Genomic DNA, 19,359 nt, shown 5'->3' with positions numbered 1-19,359 from the left:
GCTATTTATCACCTGTCATAATTCCTGTCATTTGACATATTCTACAAGTTCCACTCATTAAAACGCCCATTTGGTGATAAATAGCAGTCTGATTTTTGCATGAGAGTTTAATCTCTGTTCGGAGAGTTTAAGTCTGTTCTGTCGGACAAAATACATGTGCCGTTTTCGTGGTCTGACCGTCTGACCAAATTTTCAACCTGTTCCACAATTAAAACTTCCCCTGTTCCAGTGTTCCCATATATCAAAGTTTGTCCGACTAGACACCCTTAAGCTATTAACAAATTTTCAGCTTGCTATTAATCAACTTTTTTTTCATACGCGGGATCCAGACCTATAAGGCCAATAGGCCGGTGTCCGTAATTTTTTCACGACGTGAATTATTTCGTGAGTTTTCAGGATGAGGATGAGGCTGTTAATCAACTTTTTTTTTCATACGCGGGATCCAGACCTATAATCCAGTTCACAGATTCAAACTTGTCAAAAATTTTTTTTCTTATACAATTTACTACAGTCGGAAAATGAAAGAATACCCATGAACGATCACATCAATCACTTATTTTGTATGTGCTGTCTTTTTCTATAACAAACGTTTGTTATTTATAAAAAGAGACAGCAAATACAAAATAAGTGATTGATGTGATCGTTCATGGGTATTCTTTAAATTTTCCGAGTGTATTTTATTTGAAATTTTTTTTTTATTTAAACAATATAAATACACCTAATCTACAACATTAATCAGTATTTTGTCGTTAACCCAATTTCCCTAAAAATGTTTGTAAACTAGATGTCACCTGGTCCATCCTAGCTTTTTTTACATGAAATGTCCACTTCTTTGTTGTGGCACACAGCACAGCACTGACTCTGCTTTTCACTAATTGCTCACGTATTTGTTGTGGCTACAATACAATGCACAACACTAACTAAGGCACAACTTCACACATTACACGAGCTCGAACGGTTTAGTCCTCTTGAGCCTTCGCATCTGGGGTTCGTTGACAAGAAGCTGAAGTGCTTCATGGTTGGGATGCTTATGGAGCCTGTCTTTATGTCTCCTGGCGACTTTCTTAATTTCATTTGGAATAGATTCGATTTTAAGATCTCTACGCAAATCATCGTTCCGAACATACCAAGGAGCACATACAATATTCCTTAATATTCGGTTCTGGAGCGTTTCTAAATTTCGGTAATTACTTTTTTTGGTACAGCCCCATAATTGTAGGCCATAGGTCCACACCGGTTTCAATATCTGTTGGTAAATTAGTACTTTGTTCTGGATGGAAAGTTGAGAGTACCTACCTATTAGCCAATACATATTTTTGTACTTTATCTTCATCTGTTCAGTTTTCTTTTTAACGTGCTCCTTCAATTTTAGTTTGACGTCGAGATTTAAACCCAGGTATTTCGCTGTTTTTTTATTAGGAACAACGTTGTTGTTTAGGGTAATTGGAAGATTATTGATTTTTTTGTTAGTGAAGTTAATATGAACTGACTTCTGTTCATTAAACTTTATACACCATTTTTTGGACCAGCCTTTTATGCCATTAATTGCATTTTGTAAGTTAATCGTAGATTCCTCTATAGTTGCTCCTATTGTCATGACTGCTGTATCATCAGCAAATGTGGCCAGTTGGATGTTTTCCCTCTCCGGAATGTCAGATGTGTACAAAAGGTATAGTATTGGTCTAAGAACGCTACCTTGTGGGACCCCTGCATTTATTTGCTTTAACGCAGAGTACTCGTTTTCCATTTTAACTCTAAATGTTCGCTGGTGTAGGTATGACTTCAATATTTCAACGAGTTGCATAGGAAATATTTTCTTTAGCTTCATTAACAGACCATCGTGCCATACTTTGTCGAATGCTTTTGCGATATCCAGAAATACTGCCGAAAAAATTTTGTCCCCTTCCAGTGCTTTTTCTATTTCAGTTACTATTCGATGGATCTGATCAATTGTGGAGTGTTTATCACGAAATCCAAATTGGTGAGTTGGAATAATATTTTTTTGTTCAATTATATGATTCATTCTTCGTAGTAGTAATTTTTCAAACACCTTTGATATTATGGATAGTAAGGAGATTGGCCTGTATGATGTTAATTCATGGTTATCTTGTCCTACTTTTGGTATAATTGTAACCTCTGCAGTTTTCCAAAGGATGGGAACATATCTAAGCCTAAAGGATGCATTTATGAGTGTAGTAAGCTTTACTATGGCTTTTCTAGGTAATTTTTTTAGTATCTCACCATTCATCAGGTCAAACCCAGGCGCTTTTTTTGTATTGATGTTTTTGATTAATTTTTGAACTTCTTTTATAGCAGTCAGTTGTATGTTAACAGAATCAAAGCTACTGGTTCATCGTCTATATGAGTTTCCCCAGGGTTAGGCTAAAATATGTTTTCTAAATAATCAGCGAACGCATCCACTTTCTCTTTGGGACTATTTGAAAATAAACCCATAATTTAAGTTTAAAATTACTTTATTTGACGTTTCTACTTTCACTTCGAAAAACGTTATTAAAGTACAAAATATTAATAAATTAAACAGCTTTTGGTGCTTGGTAACTATTTCCGACGTGGAAGTCAAAACATCAAATTAATTAGTTTTATACTTGTTGTGCCTTTATTACCAAATAAAATAGAAATTGGAATCATGTAATATAAAAAAAAATAAATAAAAGTTAAAACACTTTAGAAAAGCCTTTGGAATTTTAGTTAAAATTCTGTTAATAGAAAATTACTTCGAAATTAAATTTGGGGTGTCTAGTGTTCCCATGGTATCATCGGGCCTAAAACAATAAAATTAATATTCCAAATTGAAAAACACTCGTAAAACAATGACAACATGCGGTGAGTAGGCGTGTGAAAAGTGAACATTTCCAATTGTTTTCGTTAAAAAATTATACCGCAGTCAAGCTATGTATGTTTTCATGAATAAAAGCTGCAACGTTAACTATTGATTATTATCATACTTGTTTTGTGTAAATGGTAATTTGACCACAAACCACAAATGTTACCGACTTTTTTCTAATACTAACTTATTTTGTGTTTAGTATGCAGCTATGAGTTGATATTCGACAAAAAAAATTTGTCAACGAAAATTTATTTTACTCTCACTGACACATTATCCTTCCGTGACTAGCATTGGGTCTGCGGGACGGAGTATTTAGACTTTTTACGATTATATCCAAATTGTCCGTTATGTATCTTCGCCGCCATCAGTAGCTGCCTGATTCAGGTGTATGTTTTTAGTGTTAAACTTTGAGTCTTCAGTGTCAAGTGATTATGCAATTATCGGCAAATTTTTTTCTCAGAGACCGATGGTAGACGTAACATCGATGAAACGTCTTCTTCTTCTTAAAGAGCCTATCCGTTCCGGATGTTGGCGATCATCATGGCTATCTTGACTTTGTTTACCGCAGCGTTGAACAGTTCAGTGCTAGTCGTGTTATTCCACTTTCGTAAATTTTGAAGCTAGGAAATGCGTCTTCTTCCCGGTCCTCTTTTACCATTTACCTTCCTTTGGAGAATCAGTTGGAGAAGGCCGTAACGTTCTTGATTTCTCATTACATATCATAGATATTCCAATTTTTTTTTTGTTTTGATGGTTATGAGAATTTCACACTTTTTCCCATTCTACGCAGGACTTCCACATTCGTAATTCGGTCAACCCAGGATATACGTAAGATGCGCCTATAACACCACATTTCGAAAGCTTCGAGCCGATTCATAGATATGCTGCTTTCGCTTTTATTATTCGCTATTTAATTTCTGTTGAGTGGTCCCATTGGCTATTTAAATTCGTGCCTAGATATGTATATGGCTCAGCTCTTTCGATATTCTGTTGGTTGATTGTAAGTTGAGCATTTAGTATTGGTTTTTTACTAATTGTCATAAATTTGGTCTTCTTTATGTTTAGACCTAGTCCGTATCTGTTGCTGACTTCTGTTATACGATTTGTTAATATCTGTAAATCATTCAGATTATCGGCAAAAACTATGGTGTCATCTGCATATCTAATATTATTCAACCATTCACCATTTATTATTACTCCCTTCGCACAACCGTCTACAGCTTCCTTAAATATCCATTCAGAGTAAATATTGAATAGTAGTGGAGATAAAATATCGTACTCCTCGTTCTATTGCAATTTTATCAGTCAACTGGTCTTCTATTTTGATTTTGGCCGTTTGATTGTAATAAATGTTTGTGATAATTCTCAGATCTTTGTTGTCAATTCCAATTCCTTGCATTAGAGTTATTAATTTGTCATGTATTACTCGGTCAAATGCTTTCTGGTAATCTATAAAGCATACGTATATATCACAATTTACATGCATCTCTGAAATAGCACTTATACAGCAAAAAGGGCTTCCCGTGCTCCCAGAGCATCACGAAATCCGAATTGTGTTCTTGTTAGTTGTTCCTCGCACTTTGTATATTATATTCTTTTGTGAATGACCTTTAGAAATGTTTTAAGCAAGTGGCTCATAAAACTTATAATTCTATAGTCTTTACACTTTCTCGCATTGGGTTTTTTTGGAAGATTTATAAAAGTTGATTCTAGCCATTTTTGGGGAATTATGCCTGTGTCATATTAGTCATATATATATCGTTAAATATATTTGTCAACCATTTTATGCCGTCGTAGTCCATAAGTTTTAAGAATTCGGAATGAAAATTATCAGGGCTTACTGCTTTACCATCTTTGGTACTTTTGATGGAATACTTTACTTCTTCGACTGTAAGTGGAGGTCTAGATTAGCAATTGGTGTTTGTTGTGATGCCAGTGTTACTTCGTATATCTTGAAAAGTTTTTTCCACGTACTTATTCCAAATATCCCTTTTTTGCTCTATTTCCAATACTATGTTTCCCTGATTATCTGTCAGAAATCCAGTGTTCTTGTGTTTATATAAGCCTGCAGCGTCTTTGATCTTTTTATGGAAGTTAAACGAATCATGTTTTTGTTGTAATGACTCTATCTCGGTACATTTCGAGCTTAAACAATTTTCTTTTGCTATTTTAATAGCCCTTTTTTATTTCGTTATTTATTTTGTTGTAGTTTTTCTTATTATCTTTAGCCTTTCTTCTGTCTTCCATTATACATAGAATCTCCTCTGTCATCCATTCTTTTTTCTTTGTTCTTTCATGTCTTAAGTATTTCTCTGACATTTCTTGACTTACCTCTTTTTTCTTTTCTAGTTCTACCTCTGCGCTATCTATTTCTGTATGAACCCACGTTTCTTCTTTTAGGCGTTTTTATACCTTTCCTTTTACTGTTTTATTTTTCAGTTGATTAATATTGTCTTTCCGAATTTTTGGTCTCCGAATTTTCTTTAAACTAAGTTTCATTTTGGCGATAAGTGGATTGTGATCCGATTTCATGTCGGATCCCTGGTAAGTTTTTACTGATGTTATAGAGTTTCTAAATCGTTTGTTGACAAGAATATAGCCTATTTGATTTCTTACTGTGTGATGTGGAGTATCCTGAGGAGATTTCCACGTATACAGTCGTCTTGGTGGAAGATCATAAAAGGTGTTTGTGACTACGAGCTGTTCTTCAGTTGCAAATTCAATCAAACGGTCTTTACGTTCGTTACGTTCCCCTAGCCCAAAGGATCTTACTAAATTTCCACTTTGTCCTTTGCCAACTTTGGCAATAAAGTCGCCCAATATTAGTATTATTTCGTTTTTCCGAATCCTTTTGATAATATTAGTAATGTCACTGTAAAATTCTTCTATAATTTCTTCTGGGGCATCCGCTGTAGGAGCGTACACTTGAATAATGTTTGTTTTTATTTGTGATTTTGTTTTGATGATGAAACATACTCGATGAAAAAAATATTTATATTACCGAAAGAACGTGCAAACAAGTGCTGATAATTTAGTAACCCACTTGCCAGGAGTAAAAGGTGAAGGTATGTACAAAAAACAGCAGTGGAAAAATTGAGCTTGTTTTTCACAAATGAGATGTGATATACGTGTTTTTATTTTCTTTGGTATTTTGCTAATGTTTGAGAGTATAAATAAATTAAAAAAAGTCATCATTCTTGTTTAATTTCACTTCTTCAAGGAGTAAACACAACCCTGCACTTGAGAGTGTGTCAATGGAAACATTTTTTTATGTCGGTCTCTGAGACGGATGTTAACTTTAATGGTCAGAAAACCTATGTTCGTTGCGGAAGGTTAAGAGAAACGGCACTAAAATATAGGTACATTACTAGAAATAATAATCGGGGAGAATTATTCTCCTCCTCGAATAGTCCTCCTAAAAATAATAGTTTAACCAGTCCAGGGTTACTTCGCATGCGCACTTTAAAAAAGAGCGTTCGCGGTAATCGAGTCCTGAACTCCTAGTTCGGGATTTTGTCAGATTTTATCGTTTGCGGTAACCGAACTGCGAGTTCGGAATCAGTCAAAACGGTCCTTGGGATCTGAAGCGAACTCGAAGTTCGATTATGCGCAGTAGGAATTTCAAAATAGTTTGTAGTATACAGAAAGATATAATATCTTGAGACTCATAATTCAAGGAAAAATAGAGGGTAGGAGAAGCGTAGGAAGAAAAAGCGTTTCCTGGTTGAAGAACCTGAGAGAATGGTTTGGTTGCAGCTCAAGGCAGCTGTTCAGAGCAGCTGCCTCGAAGGTCAAAATAGCCATGATGATTGCCACCCTTTGTCACGTAGATGGCACTTAAACAAGAAGACTTACTATATGCAATTAATGATCATGAAGAGAATGAGACTTCTGACGATGCATCGTCATGATCACATACAGGGTGTAACAAAAATACAGGTCATAAATTAAATCACATATTCTGGGACCAAAAATAGTTCGAATGAACCTAACTTACCTTAGTACAAATATGCACTAGTATATGTAGTATACAAAACAATTGTTATTGTTTAAACAATTAATAAACAATTAGCGGCCAAATCTGCGAGTAGAAATTTTTACTTTAACATGTATATAAACTAACAAAAAAAGTTTTAGAAAAATATAAGCTTGTTTGAATTTTTCCTAAAACAATGCATGTTTTTGTTCTAATTGCACTCCCCTATCAGGTATATCCGTTTTCCAATGAATCACCCTGTACTAAGATAAAACCATCTCGGAAACTATCCCGTTTAAAACCAAAAACATATTATGTTAATAATCTCATGAAAATATTGCTATGTACCTAGTGTTTTATACTTAATTAATAGTTTTATTACAAAATATATTTTACTGTTAATAGTATGTAGTATCACTTGTTATCTTTTTAATATTCCCAATTAACTTGGCTTTTATTCTTACCGCTTTTGAAATACCGCTTTTAAAATATTTTAATATTGCTCTGAAGCTATTTGCTTGTAGCATCTTAATGCCATTTAGCATTTTTGGTGGAAATAAGCCACAATTTTACTTTAAAATTAAGTTTATTTCCATAAAGTTTCAACTTCGAAAATCGTTCTCAAAATAAAAAAACATTAATAAGTTAAAAAAAAAGTTGTTTTTGTGGCTTGGTAAAAAACCATGTGGCTCTTCTAACAATTTCATTTTATCTGACTTATTTATATTGACAATTCGGACATATACATTTTAAAACAGATAGATTTAAACTGATATTGCTAATATTTTTATGAGTTGCGCTCCTGGGACGACTTTTTTGGAAGATAGTTCATTCGATTACATGAAATCAATTTTAACAAAAATATTCATCAGGATAATCGTAGCATGTCATTTGTTTTTAGAAAGATAAACGCATGCGATGATGACAGTAAAATACTCGTGTTAGTAATCCCATAGTAAATAACTAGGAAAAACCAGGAGAGAAACTCATACGACACTGCCGACATGGTAGGTATTTGGTCTTACATTTAGGTAACTCTCAAATTTAACACCGAACTCTCATTTTTTATATAGATATGTTATTTTAAAATATAAATGATGTATCCTCGATATGTTATTGACTTACTAATTGTGGTAGTTTCTTTATATTGATTTCCTCTTTTAATAGGGGTTACTAGATCTTACTGCATTCTGCTGAGGAATTTGCGACGTAATGAAACCAATTTAATATAATAATAATTGTCATAGCTTTGATTTTTTTACCATCTGTTTCTTTCAGGACTATAGTTAAACTTTTCCACTGAACTCTATTGCCATTGTCCCATGCGTGTTTACGTAATATCATCTACGTAATAATTTATTAATAATAATAATAATTTGAGAGCAGATTCCTGAGATTCCCATACCAGAAATTCAACCTGAATACACAGCAGGAAAACAACGAGTTGCGCGATAGTCTAGCAAACGAAATGGCTCGTGCCACACAAGAGTTTAATGGAACAAATCCACTTAGCAGACCACCGCTATCACGAATAAACTCTTGTAAGAAACTAGCTGCGCTGTTACAAATTGTGAACACTGAAGTCCTACCCAATTATGTCGTAGAAGCCCACACATTGGAATATCTGCATATGCTAATCTACTGTGCAGCAACAGCAATTGCTAATGTAATGGGCGTTAAGATCAGAAGTCGACGGGGTACTAATAACGGAAGGACTGGTAACAGAATTGCACCCTGAGAAAAAAGTCTTCTCGGAAAAATTGTATTACTGCGTAGAGATATTGGTCAAGTCACAGAATATAAGAGGTGTAACAAGTAGAAAAGTCATTAAGAGAGCTGAAGAAATAATGCGGAGCACTGCAAGACACTCGAGATACGATTCAGAAAATAACACAACCCAGCAGTGTCTGGATACATTAAAACAAAAACTATCCGTCTATTCAGGACGATTAAGAAGGTATAAAGTTAGTGACAACCGAAAATGTGACAATGCGTTTTTTGAGAACTCTGAGAAGGCGTTCTACCTAAAACTCAACTCCAACGTAGAAAGTGTCGACAAGTCGTACCCAAGCCAAGAAGAGATTCATGAGTTTTGGGGAAATCAACTTTCCACACCAGCTGCTCTTAACAACAATGCTGGCTGGATAGAAGGTACAACGCACAACTGTCACCACTACGTCACAGCTAACTACGAACCATTCACTACTGAAGAGGTCTCAAATATCATCAAAGAGCATAACTATAAATTTCCTGGACCAGACGGAGTTCAGAACTTCTGGCTTAAGAAGTTTTGGAGTATACATGAGTGCTTATCAACATTAATTAATCATGTTATTTCTAACCCGCAGGAAATACTATAATTTCTAACTCAGGGAACCACTTATTTAATACCGAAAGATCAAAATAACACCCAAGATCCAGCCAAGTACCGCCCAATTACTTGTCTTCCAACTTTGTATAAATTGGTCACATCCTGTATAACCCGGCGTATCCACCAACATTGTGCTCTAAACAATATCATAGAGCCTCAACAGAAAGGATGCGCTAAGGGTTCTATGGGTTGTAAAGAACAACTTATCATCGACTCATTTCTAACCAGGCATTCACCAAAAAAAGGAACCTCTTTACTGCCTTTATTGACTACAAAAAGGCCTTTGATTCAGTGCCGCATGAATGGCTTATAGATATATTAAGAACATACAAAGTCGATGATAACATAGTGACTTTTTTAAGGCATATCAAGACAAGTTGGAAGACTAAAATTCACCTCCAAATACCTGGTGAAAACAATATCGAAACGGAAAATATCGCAATCAACCGGGACCTGTTTCAAGGAGACTAGCTGAGTCCATTGTGGTTCTGTTTGGCTATGAACCCTCTATCACAACTATTAAACTTCACTGACTCAGGTTTTAGCATTAAGAACAACAATACTGTAGTAGCGAAGCTTAATTATCTGTTGTATATGGATGATTTGAAATTAATGGCTTCTACTCGAGACAATCTAGAACAGATGCTAAAAAAAGTAGAAACATTCTCTAATGCATATTAGTATGCAGTTCGGCCTAGACAAGTGCCGTGTTTTGAATATAGACAAAGGAAAGGTACAGCCCGGTGGATTCGATATGCAAAATGGCCAGAACATCGAAGCCATGGGTAAAAACGATATATACAAATATCTTGGAGTAAAGCAGGCGCGGAAAATTGACCATAAGCAAATGAAAACTGAGATAACTACTGAGTTTATACGAAGGATAAAACAGCTGCTTCGTTCACAGCTTAACAGTAAAAATTTGTTTAAGGCACTAAACACCTACGCTTGTTCCGCACTTAGCTATTCATTTGGTTTTGTTAAGTGGACAAAAACAGATATAGAAAATCTTCAGCGAAAAGTACGAACACACCTCACAAAGGCACAAAAACACCATCCTAAAAGTGCAGTAGAAAGAACGACATTACCACGAAATCTAGGAGGAAGAGGACTTATGGATATAGGTGAGCAATTAGATAAACAAATGGCTAATTTAAGAACTTATTTTCAGATGCAAGCTGAGACATCTAATCTACATCGCGCTATTTGCGCAGTAGATGGCACAACACCGATCAAACTGAGGGAACCAGAAATGCGCATAAACCACCTCACTAAAGACGAAAAAATGCGAACCTGGATGGGTAAATCTCTGCACGGGCGACATCCCAATGAGGTCAGCCAAAACTATGTCGACAATACAGCGTCGAACTATTGGTTGACATCAGGAAAGATGTTCCCTGAGACGGAGAGTTCATTACTGGCCATTCAGAATCAGGTTATACCAACCAGAAATTACCTGAAATATACCAGCCCAAGAAACCATCCAACATCTTACAGGGGGCTGCCAGGCATTTGCTGCAACTGAATACAAGGAACGGCATGACGCAGTGGGAAAAATCCTTCATCAAGAGATAGCTATCAAGCTGGAACTTCTCCAAACGGACCATCTCCCGTATTATCAATACGTCCTTGAAAGTATGCTTGAGGATGGCAACTACAAGCTATACTGGGACCGCACTGTGCTCACAGACAAAAGAGACCAAAGAGTGGCACATAATAGACCAGATCTCTTACTAGTTAATAAATTAACAAGACAAACAACATTAATGGATGTGGCGATACCTGACAACAATAATCTACGTAGTAAATTTACTGAAAAGATCGCCAAGTACAGAGATCTGGAAATTCAAATAGGAAGGCAATGGAGAATGCAAAGTACCCAGACGATACCGATTAATATGTCTACTACTGGAGTCCAAAGACCCTCCTCGAAAGCATAAAAAAGCTGGGTCTAAATGAACACCTTTATAAGACCATGCAGAAAGCTCTACTACTCGCGACGGTCAGATGCGTACGAAAATTTCTGGGAGAAACTCCAGCATACCAAGTCACCTAGGGCTCGATAACACGGAAAGAGTCCCACCAGAGCTCGATCCTTTTGATACCGTAGGTATCTGGGATGAGTCAATTTTCCCCTTAGAGGGAGTGTGAGCCGTATGGCTAAATCTGGATAATAGTAAATCTATATTAATAATAATAATATAATAATTTAACATCTATAAAATTCTCTATTTCGGTGTTCGGTTATTATAAGGACTAAAAACGGATAACAAATAATAGGAAAACATCTTAAAATAATCTGTTATGCAAACATTGCAATATTAATCTCTCAAAGTAAAGATGGTTTACAACTTATGCTGCACCAATTTAATATAACCGCAAGAAAATTTAACATGGTAATTTCCCCAACACAGACCAAACGCATGGTTATAACAGCAAATCCAATAATATGTAAATTAGAGCTGGAGGGTCAGATAATAGAACGAGGGGTTTAAATATTTAGACATCACATTATTTAGCTACGGAAAACTCGAAACAGAAGTTTCGAGTTTAGAGAAGTGAATAGAGCAAACAGTTGCCGGAATGACACAATATGGAGAAATAGAAATATTGGAAAAGATATGAAAGGCAAAATTTTCAAAATAGTCATCACACCAATAATAATAAAATAAAGAATACGCGGCAGGAACACGACCTGACACAGAGAGGATAAAAATATTGGTCGAAAAACCTGAGATAAAAACCTTTCGAAAAATTGATGGTAAGAGATTAAGGGACAGAGCTAGAAGTACAAATATCCGACGGAGATGCAATATGGAGACATTAATAACTGGGTAAGAAACAGAAGAGTAGAATGGAACGACGATATAAGACGAATGACAACAAATAAGGTAGTAAGGACGGCGAGAGACAGTTCCTCAGTGGGAAGACGATCAGTGGGAAGACCACAAAAACGATGGAACGACAACTTAATGTAGGCACATTAAAAATACAGAGTCATGTCTATACAAAATGAAGAAGAAGACTTATTCTAACGTTTAATGGTATTGATGTTTCACCTAATAAAAAATATTCGCATTCATAAGAAATTTTATAAATACCATTCTTTGTTCTTTCTTATTCATTGTTAGGTTTAGTTTTAGATAAAATCAATATCAACGTGTTTGTTGTTTTTTTTTACGACAACTACTGGCAATTGGCATAGTACAGTGTATTTTTCCAATCAGGTACCTAGTGTAATGTGTAGTGGGTGTGTTGAGTAAGTGTCTTGTTACTTAGCAAAGTCGACGTCATTGTCTTTGCAAAGAGACGCTAATTGTATCCGAACGTCTGCGATCCCTCCGGTGAGTACCGATCCCACAAGAATAGAAACTATTTTCATTTATTAATTTTTAATAAATGAACAATTCTACTCAGGTGAGATTCTAACACAACCTTTGATTCAAAGGTAGGTGCTCTTACCACTGAGCCACAGAGGAGGTTTTTTATTATTTTGAATATGGTTGAAATGTTGAATTAATTTCCTATCGTTTTAGATATTTCCGGTAATCCTTTTATGTACCTATCCCGTTCTGCGTTGTTTTGTTCCATTCGGTCTATTCTTGAAAATTTCTTATTTATAAATGACGAAGTATAATCTGTTTTTAATAATACAGATGTTAACAAATGTTTTTCTTCTAAGAACGAATTTTCGTTAGAACAAGTAGATAATGTTTAGCTCTATCGTATAAGGATCGAATGATGCTCTTTTTAATACTGATGTTGTGATGTGAGTTGTAGTTTAGATATATGTTGGTGTGAGTTGACTTTCTATACACGTAAGTCTCATATCTTGTATCTTTCTTTGAGATTAAAACATCGAGAAAAGGTAGTGTGTTATTATATTCCTTTGTGTCTTTGTAGTTTATAATATTTAGGAATGTGCTCGACAAATCTGATCTCTGAGACCATATTGAGAACACATCATCTCCAACATACCGTGTGATTTAAATTTTGTTTAGAAATAATATTTGTTTCGAAAACTTCCATAAATATATTCGCTAATAATGGACATCAGACAGATATTCTGAAGTTAAAGTTGATTTCATGTAATCAATGAACTATCTTCCAATAAAGTCGTCCCAGGATTGCAACTGATAAATACATACTGGCAATATAATTTTAAATTCATATATTTTAAAATTTATAATATATATACATATACACTCACCGGCACAAAATTCCGCCACCCACAATTTTTTATTAAGTTTGACAATTTATAACTTTATTATTTGTACTCCGATTTTCAAGATTCTTGAATCAGTTTGTAGGTACATGTATTGGTGTCGTTCGTTATTATCCCGGTATTAAAAATTTGTTGCTTAGATGCCATTATACGGGATTGAATGAAAGCGTTGTATTTTCTCCTAATTTGAAAACATTCTGTGGGAAAATTTGTGGGCTGATATTGTTTCATACTCCTTTTGTATTATCTTGGAGATATCGCTAAGATTTTGTTTTTTGAATTTTTAGAATATCTCTTTTCTTGAAAGAGCTGTACAATTTTTTGTAAATAAACACACTGATTGACTTATAAACACAACTTAAATAGAGGTTGGATTATAAGATTAGAATGGCCCACATGCAGCCCAAAGCTTAATCCTATTGAGCATTTATGGGATGAATTAAAAATAGCTATTCGTTGTCATCCTAGGCCTCAGAAAATTTGGTACAGTTATTGTTTGATTTGTTTTGTTTTGTTATTAATTTTTTTTTGTGTTGTTAATTTTAGTGCATTTGATATTTTTAATTAAATAAACCTTCAAAGCAGTGTTTTTATTTACAGCTTTTACAAGGAAAGAGATATTCGGAGAATTCAAAAAACAAAATCGTATGGATATCTTCAGGATAATACAACAGAAATACAAAATCAGCCCTCCAATTTTTTCACAGAATTTTTTAAAGTTGTGAGAAAATACAACGCTTCCACTCGCCCCCGTATAATGCCACCTAGGCAAAAAATTTTAGTTACTGGAATAATAACAAATGACATCAATGCATGTTCCTACAAACTGATGCAAGAATCTTGAAAATCGAAATACTAAACTTAAATATTTTATTTAGCAAATAATGTGATTTCCACAATAGTTTCAAAAATACTGTAATAATTTCGAAAGTCTCTTAAAAACTCACTTGATAAAAAACAGGTACTAATTCACATGCAACACACAAACTAAAAGAATCCAAAAACTCCCTTGAAACTCTTAAACTGTTCACACGACTTCAAACAACTTGTTTGTTACGTTGATTTTGAAAAAGGATTTGAAAAAGTAAGGCATAAAAAATTAGTCCAAATTCTGAAGACAAAAAACATACAAAAAAATGGATTTACGAATAACATCAAACTTTTACTGGAATTAAACATCACAAATTGTAATAGATAAAGGAAATCAGTTCAGAAATTGAAATCAGGAGAGAAGTTACGCAGGAATGTATTATGTCTCTATTACTATTAGAGATGTACATACTGAATCCATCTTTCAAGAACCATTACTATCTGAAGGGGAAGGAATAATAATTAGCGGAAGTACTATTAACAACATAATATATGCAGATGACACCGTGATTATGACAAGCTGTACTAAACAGCTACAAGTAATACTAATATAAAAATGACTAAATATATGATAATAAGTAAAAAACATAAATAAACAAAAAAACAATCATTTGGGAAATAAATCGATACAAAGGGTTGATAAATACAAATATCTCGGAACCTGAGTTTCAGAAAGTAATGATCAAACAAAACAAATAAGGCCAAGATATAAACAGCAAGAAATGCGTTTGTAAAAATGAAATCAACTCTTTGCAGGAAATAAAGATTTTAGATTGAAATTGAGGTAAGGGCTCTGAAATGCGACGTGTTTTCGACACTACAATATGGACTTGAAAGCTGGACATTGAGGCAAGAAGACATAAATTATCTAATTGCTTGAAAAGTGGCGTTAGAATAGGGTGGACGTAAAAGAAAACAAACGCAGAATTTTTGTGAGAAATGGGCCAAGAATACGAAATAATAAAAACAATAAAAATAATAAAATTACAATATAATATGGGACGTGTAATGAGGGCAAAGCGACATAAAATACTAATACTGATAATACAGGAAAATATGAGAAAGGGGTAGAGGATGTAGAAGAATGTTATGGTTGAAAAATTTAAGGGACCGTTTTAAATGCACTTCCATAGAAGTTTTCAGAGCAGCGGTACATGGAGTAAAGATAGTGATGATGATATCCAAGCTAGTATGTTAATAATCTCTCCAGAATATTGCTACGTAAAGTTTCTATACTTAATTAATAGTTTTATTACAAAATATATTTTACTGCAAATACTGGTATCACATGTATTCTTAACTTTGTTGTCATTTCTTCTTACTGCTTTTAAAATATGTATTTTATTAATTTAACATAAGTGTGATCTTAACAGTAATATTTATTTCAAATATACTGTCAAGGCTCTAAACGATTTTAAAACTCACCTGATAAAAAACACCGACACCTGATATGAAAAACATTGTAACTCCACTTACAATGTTTTTCAACTATGGCTTAAATGATATCTATAAAGGATAACCTTCATTTTGGTCTAAAAACTTTAATCATATCTTATGTTACATAACAAAAAGTTATTTAACAGAATAACCTCATTGTAAGTGCAAATTTTGGATCACTTGGTAGAGATCACATTGTAACCAACGTTACTATATTGAAAATTTTTATTATCGATGAATATTTCTTATAAAAACATTGCAACATCTATATCATTTACGACCGAACTAACTTCCACTGATAAAAATAAGGTACCTGATGTTCACAGTTGATTGCACGCTCAAGAATCATCGACAGCGGAAACTTCTACATGCATCAAAGGTACAAATTTATCATTAGATATGTCTGCTAAGACAAAACAGTACCCAAAGAAGAAAAATCTTGTAGGACATTGGATCTTGGACAAAGGGATCCAAGTATTGCAAAATGAATATCTTGAAGAAACTGAGGAACTCTGGCCACGACTATACTAGAAAAACGGCAAACTTACCGAAAAAGAAAGAATTGGGACCTGGATGTAACTATAAATGTAACACAAAATGTAAATCAGAATTAACTGAAAATGAATAACTTAATTTAATTAGTAATTTTTGGGTAATAACTGAGCATGGAAAAAGAGCGAATATTTATGTACATGTGTTCTCAGACAAGAGAGAAACGTTGTAAAAGAGTCCAGAAGAAACTGGACACATGAATATAATTTGCAGTTGGCAGAACATCGACAGCGACTCCAAGTTTGTACGAAAACATTTTTGGACACTTTCAACATAACAGATATGTGGTTAACTACGCCATTCAAAAAAAAAATGATAGTCAGGAAGGTGGAGGGCGTATATCTGGAGATTTGCGTGGTCGACATAAAAGCAGAGCAAATGCTGTAGACAGGAAAATTCACAGCAAAACCATACGATTTAAACAACCTCAGTCAAAATGATATCTAGGATTTTAAATCAATGTTAAACAAAATACCGAATTGGGATTTAGACATAGATAAATTCCTTGTTTTCAGTATAATACAAAAATATGTAAAGAACAACCACATATTCTTAATTTTCAGTAGTAATTGCACAAGAGCTCTAAAATTATTGAATTTTTCCCGAGTGTCACTTTGACAGTTTTAATTTAAATTAAATTAATTTTTAATTAAATTATTTTAAAGTGTCACGAGGGCAAAAATTCTATATTAATTTTAGAGATCGAGTGCAATTTGTTGCGATTATTATTTCATGAATAAAACTGTTCAAAACCAAAATATTATTGTAATTTATTTATGTAAGTACAAGTTAGTACAATTAAACACACAGTTGTTATAAATATTTCACGGTTGAAAGTCATCACTTTTATAATTTTTAAAATATTAATTGTCATTAATGTCACTGAATCTATCTTTTGGAGCAACGAAGGGCATCTGACGTAATATACTTGATGACGGGAAATTATCAAAAATTTTCGATTTAATTTAGATTTCTGTAGATTTCTATTGGTCAGAATCTCATATGAATGAAATAATCAGTACAATTTTATTTCTGGGCAATTATCATTTAGAAACCTAGATATACAAAACAAACTTGAGCAAAAGGGCTACCAAATCCAGGAATAAAAATATACAAGATTTATGGGAACTTCAAATTCCTTTAGCATAGAATGGATTACTTTCCATAACAACTTAAAAAATATAAAGATCTTGTTGCTTTGTGCTCTAGTAAAGCTATTCGACAGCAATATTGCAGTTTTTATTTGAATCTTTCACACTCTCAAAAAAATAAAATGTTTTATAATTTGTAAATGTTTATTTTGTAGTAAATAAAAAATATAATAGATATTATTTTATTTACTTCTTGTTAATATGTAAAACCATTAGTTACCATTTATATGCACTTAATCAAAAACACATACTTTGTTGAAATATCATTGTATATACCACTTACAATGATCTTCACCTAAAATTCTTTAAAAAAGTGGTATTGTAACTCGACCTAAATCAAGACCAGCAATGTTAACAAAAATGTGATACGTAAAAGTGAAAAGCTGAGAAAAGTTATAAAATATAGATTTAATTAGGAACATTACAAGAAATATAAAAACTGACGCAGTAAAAAAATAAAATGTTATGGAAATTTCTTTAAATCACTCTCCTGTGAACTAAGCAAAAGTGAGTTACAATGTTTTTCATATCACTGATAATGCAGGAAAATATGAGGAAGGAGTAGAGGAGGAAGAAAAATGTTATAGTTGAAAAATTTAAGGGACTGTTTTAAATGCACTTCCATAGAATTTCTCAGAGCAGCGGTACATGGAGTAAAGATAGTGATGATTATATCCAAGCTTGTATGTTAATAACCTCACCAAAATATTGCTACGTAAAGTTTCTATACTTAATTAATAGTTTTATTACAAAATATATTTTACTGCAAATACTGGTATCACATGTTATTTTTTTTCATTATTCTTGATTAACTTAGATGTAATTTCTTCTTACTACTTTTATTAATATTTTATTAATTTAACATAAGTGTGATTTTAACAATAATTATTATTTCAAACATACTGTCAAGACTCTAAACGCTTTTAAAACTCACCTGATAAAAAACACGTACTAATTCACATGCAACACACACTAAAAGAATCCAAAAACTCCCTTGAAACTCTCGAACTGTTCACACGACTTCAAAAAACTTTTGAACAAGAAAGCGCGCGCGAATCTTGGCAGAATTATTCTTTTCGAACTTGCCTGAAAGCTCTGACTGTAACTGAATCAGCGCTGGCGGTAGAGTCTGGCTGAAAAGCCATCGGGATCGGAATCGGCCACATGTTGCGAATTGCGAGCCGCTGCTACGTGACAGAGATGCGCGCTCTCAGCAACAATTTTCAGCGACATGGGATAATTAAGCGAGCGTTGTGCGACCGCATAGGTGGTCGTAAACATAGACTCGCTTTTCACCAGGAAAAACCTTTTAACGAGTGAAGTTACTTACGGAAAGGATTGAGAATATTGTTTTTTATCATACCGCGGTTGACACTAACGAAATTAAGGTAGAAATAAAAAAGTATTTTATGACTCCTCTTTATAATATTTATTTTGTCCAAAACCTGGAGAAAAATTTTATTGTAGCTCGGAGAAACGAGCTTTTCGTGGGGACTGTGACAAATCTAGGCATTTGAATTTTTTTAGTCATTACAGGCCTATATAAAAAGCCTATATTTTTCTGCAAAAGATTTCGGCGTCTTTTTTTACTATTAACAATTATTAGTGTAAACATTAATATTTTTTCGATTTTTTGCTTTCTATAAAAATACTTCATTTTTTTAGGTAAACACTTTATATTTTAAGATACAGAATAACTTATATACCTTGAAAAATATGGTAATTTCATTAATTGTTGAGAAATACTCTAAAAATCGGCCTAGCCTAGATATTTCTTATTAAGCACAAATTTGTGTATCTTGATCCATAACCCACAAAACTAGATTGATACATCAATTAGTTTAAAAGTTATTCCTTCTTTTGTCAGAGACCTTTTTTGCAATAGCATCGGTTATAAAATAATGAAGATACAGTACAGATACAACACCG

The 19,359-nt window shown here is 33.6% G+C and overlaps 1 protein-coding gene across 2 annotated transcripts in view; it reads right to left on the bottom strand.

Annotated features, from left to right (window-relative positions):
* The window catches only part of LOC126881536 (adenylate cyclase type 8), a 1,218,021-nt gene extending 1,199,463 nt beyond the window's left edge, over positions 1-18,558 (bottom strand). For both annotated transcript variants that reach the window (XM_050645865.1, XM_050645866.1), the window contains exon 1: positions 18,365-18,558. The gene's annotated coding sequence lies outside the window, so the exon portion shown is untranslated. The remainder of the gene's footprint in view (positions 1-18,364) is intronic.
* Between the last annotated feature and the right edge of the window lie 801 nt (positions 18,559-19,359).

This window comes from Diabrotica virgifera, chromosome 3 (assembly GCF_917563875.1).
Source record: "Diabrotica virgifera virgifera chromosome 3, PGI_DIABVI_V3a".
NCBI lineage: Eukaryota > Metazoa > Arthropoda > Insecta > Coleoptera > Chrysomelidae > Diabrotica > Diabrotica virgifera.
This window is presented reverse-complemented; position numbering and strand designations above follow the sequence as displayed.